This window comes from Amborella trichopoda, chromosome 12 (assembly GCF_054954075.1).
Source record: "Amborella trichopoda isolate Santa Cruz 75 chromosome 12, AtrichopodaSantaCruz75HAP2 v2.0, whole genome shotgun sequence".
In the NCBI taxonomy this organism is placed as follows: Eukaryota; Viridiplantae; Streptophyta; class Magnoliopsida; order Amborellales; family Amborellaceae; genus Amborella; species Amborella trichopoda.
The window spans coordinates 10323866-10328153 of NC_142347.1; positions in this window are offsets into that span (position 1 = coordinate 10323866).

The window sequence follows — 4288 nt, forward strand, 5'->3', positions numbered from 1 at the left end:
TCTTTGTGATAACCTTATAATATATTTTCATCTTTATTTATAAAGTTTAAAGCTTAAAAAATAGTGAAGATCAACAAATCTATGTAAATTTGAAAAATCTTGAAAATTGACGGTCCAAAAATGCGTTACAAAACACATTATATCCAAAACTTGAAATCCGTTTTTTCTTATGTTCATACATCTTGATGTCGAGATGGTCAATTTGAGGATATTTGGGCATCAAAACAATTTTTTTTAGTGAAATTTTTGTGGTAGGCTCCAATTTGATTGTTTAGAGCCTCGGCTCAATACAAACTTTTCCCTTTAGTTATAGCTTTATTGTCCAAGGTTCATTTTGAGTCAATTCTGTTCAGTTCGTCTCTGTCAACAAAAATGGAGGTTAAATCCTTTGGTGGTTCATATCCTGCAAAATGAGAACTATTACTAATTTGACATGGATTTAGATGCACCTCACAGTAGTCATACCCAGGGTTTTTCAAAACTTGGTGTTTTGCTAGAGTCATTTGGAACCAGTCCCCTTGTCGGGTCCAGGGGATTTCAAATCGGCTTCCGTAGGCTCAGGTTCAGAACCAGCCATGCTCCTCTCTTCGTGTTTGACTCAGGTGAGTTCCTGAGTCTTGTTTAAGTTGTGGAAGACCTATCGAGTCTGACCTTTTTTTTTTATTTCCTGTTCTTTTGTTTGAAAAAAAAGGAGAAAAGTTGGCATATTTGAGCGCTTGCGGTATATCAAGCCCCAAATTTTATCTTTGGCTTCGTAAGCACTTTTGTCGAATTGTTAAACACGATTTGCAAATGATGACCAAATTTCAGAGAATTAAAATCCATTGTTTGAGTTCAAAAAAGCATTGCCAAGCCCCAGATCCTGTCAATCCGAAACCTAGACCCAAAAATACTTTGGGGTGTGGATGCTAGGAGTTTTTATGGCATCTACAGCTGGTATTCAATTTCACACCATTGGCGTTTTGCAAATTTCATTATTTATTTCTCAGAATTAACAAAACTGTCATTTGTGTTTGATTTCTTCATATTTAGGTCTCTGGGCTACATTTCAGCTGCATCTAGTTTTTCTTTGCCGACCAACAGCTCAAACATGCATTTTTTCCCTTCGAATGTGTACTCCACATTTGTGAGTGATATGTAGAAATTTTGCAAAAATGGGAAAGATGTCGGTTTTTAATTTTAGCATGAATTATATATATTTTTGTCTCATTTTATGTTATCTAATTCATTATTAACTAAGGAAAAAGTTTATATAAGGTTGCAACTTTAAAAGCTAGAATTACATATGCACCTCAAAAGTCTATTGGGGAGGTTGTTTTAATATTGAAAAACCTTCTAATTGATCATCTCGATATTGAGATGTATGACTATGAAAAAAAGAAGTTTTTGAACTAGTGCATCTTGCAACACATTATCTAGACCGTCCATTTCAAGATTTTCATATGTTATCGATCTACTTGATTTTAACCATTTTTGGATTTTTAAATTTTTTAATTAGATATGAAATTAGATTTTAAGATAATCCTAAGAAGTTTTTATAACAAAATTACATGTTATGATAAAATTTGAAGGTGCGCCTTCATCGGATTGTTTGTTTAAGGTTGCAACCTTATAGAAATCACACCCATTAACTTATCATGAATCTTTATGAATGTAAAGGTTTTTGAATGTGTCCCTTTTTTTTTTTCTTTTGTTTTGGTAAAACCCTATGGTTTAATGCTTAATGGTGTTAATCCCCACCCAAATGCCCTCATGAATTATATTTTTTTTGGTCTCATTTTATGTTACCTAATTTATTCTTAACTTATCATAAATCTTTATGAATTTAGGGGTTTTTGAATCTGTCATTTTTTTTTTCTTTTATTTTTTTTTGATAAAACCGTATGGCTTAATGCTTAATGATGAAAATTCCAACCCAAACGTGCTAAGATTGGGTGCAATCAAAATGGTGTTTATCAAAATTTTGTATTTCGAGTATTTATTTATGAGATTGTATACTATGAGATCATTTATCTTTGTTTGTTACAAGGAGGTAACAATGGTTCCTAGCCATCACATGTCAAATTAGATGGATAAGAGTGACTGTGGTCTTCTTGTATTAAGTAAATATGAGAAAGGTTCATATAAGGTTGTAACCTTACACTATAAAAGTAAGGTGCACATAAAAAATCCAATAGAAAAGAGTTTTCCGAAGTTAGAAAACCTTTCAATTGATCATCTTGAATTCAAGATGTATGGATTTATAGGAAAAATAGAATTTCAAGTCCTACAAAGAGTGTATCTTGTAACAGTGTCTATTTTCAAGATTTTCAAGTGTTTATGGATTTGTTCAATATGTATCATTTTAATAATTTTAAATTTCATAAGGACGCTTAACATTGGTTGGAACTACATCTTCCAGCAAAATTGAAAGGTGCGCCTTACTTGTAAAGTATAAGGTCGACACCTTATACAAAACTCACCCAAAATTTATTGATTTATTTTGTGTTAGTTTACATTCCAAGGCAGCTTATCTGACTGTTTTTTTTTTTGGTTCAAAGACGAGCTGGCTCGGGAGATGGGGGTTAGGGCACGACGGATAAGATGGGATGCATGTCCTGTGCAAAGGTGAGTAGCAGTAAACATTACCTAGCACGGATGAGGGGTGATGTTGTGCCCTATGATAAGGTGTTAGAGAATGTAAGGCGAAAAAATGCTAGCAATTATCAGTCATAAAGGAGAAGAAGATGGTTTGAGGAGACTAGTAAACAAATATCATGCCCCCATCCAAGAGGGGTGATGCTGAGGAACTTGAACTTGCAAGGGAGTATCGCCAACAGAGTGGTGGACATGGGGTGAGGTACCTTCCCCTAAGATAAAACAGGGGTGACCATCATGTTAGTGGCTGGAGGGATGTAAGTGATTATTTTTCAATTTTTGATTATGTGTCAAAAAAATTGAAAAATAATGATGGTCATCCCTGTTTACGAAGATGGATTGCGAGCCACACCACTAGAAGCATGACAAGTTAGATGGGATTGCTTCCTTAGCGGCACACTCTGCCGCAAAACTGGTGGTTGTGACTCCTCAGACCCAATATCCCCCAAGACCTCTTTCTTCTTAACATCGCTGCCACCTCCTTTCAAACGCCCCACCCACTGGCCGTAAGGGACAGTAGCCAGAGTGAGGGCCGCTGCCAATACGCTCATTCATGTCTTGGATGGGTCGACCCTCAACCCCGGGCTCAACATGTGCCGCTTCCCAATGAAGAATAGACCATATAATCAAATAGAGACTCCATCTCAGGCTCAAGAACCAAAACGCAGAAATAATAAAAAAAAAGGGGTCAAACTTCGGCCACAAATCTCTCTCCAATTCTCCAGATAATCAAGAGTGTATATCATAGGAAAAGCGGGAGGGGCAGATCCTCTACCTTGCTTGGTCTCTCATTTTTGGTTGGCATTCACAGCTCTCCAAAAATGAGTCGCATTACTGTAAGAGTGTTTCTTTACGTTCCACCAAAACCAGTAAGTCTCAGTTGCTAATGTGGGACCACGAATTTGCTCACCCCAGTCATATCAAAGCAACTTGACTAGGCTGCCTTCACATGACTGTCCTCCCATGCCTCACGTCTCCCATAAGGCCCAACTTCCTCATCATCATTCTTCCGCCTTTTCCCATACCGCTTCTGAAAGAGCACGGGATATGAGCAACTTTGGTCCAATCCCTGGTGTTGAGCAAACTGATTAAGGTAGTATGCTTCCAATTTATTGTCATTGCCCAGGCGAGGAGGTAGCTCAATTATACAGAAATACAGTTTCTCACAGGATGCAACCCCGAATACTCAGGAGATACATCAACTCTTGGTCAGTAGTAAGGGCCCATCAAGGGTATGACCACTTTGGTCAAACAAGGTGTGATCAGTCAAACCCCTGATACCAAAGCTTTTCTCACGAAATCCCTAGAAAACAACTTGCATGCAGAGCCTGGACCATGAAAGTGCACCCTCATGCTGGATATCTTCAGAAACTGGGAGCATGCACACCCAGCTAGGTCGCCATTGAGGTGGTATGTGTCAGGGAAATAAGTCGACAATGACCCAAACACGTAATGGACTGAGAAAGTAGTCTTGCACTGCCCGGGATTAGTTTTCTTCTTGGCTGGTCTTTCACTGCTATCCATTACTGGGCCACCCTCATCCTCAATAAAATTTTTGAACTTCCCACAGTAAATGGCTCCTAAACCGTGGTAGATACTACATAGAACTGGTTGTGCCAAAGCATACCGATGCCCACTGCCATCTCGCAGA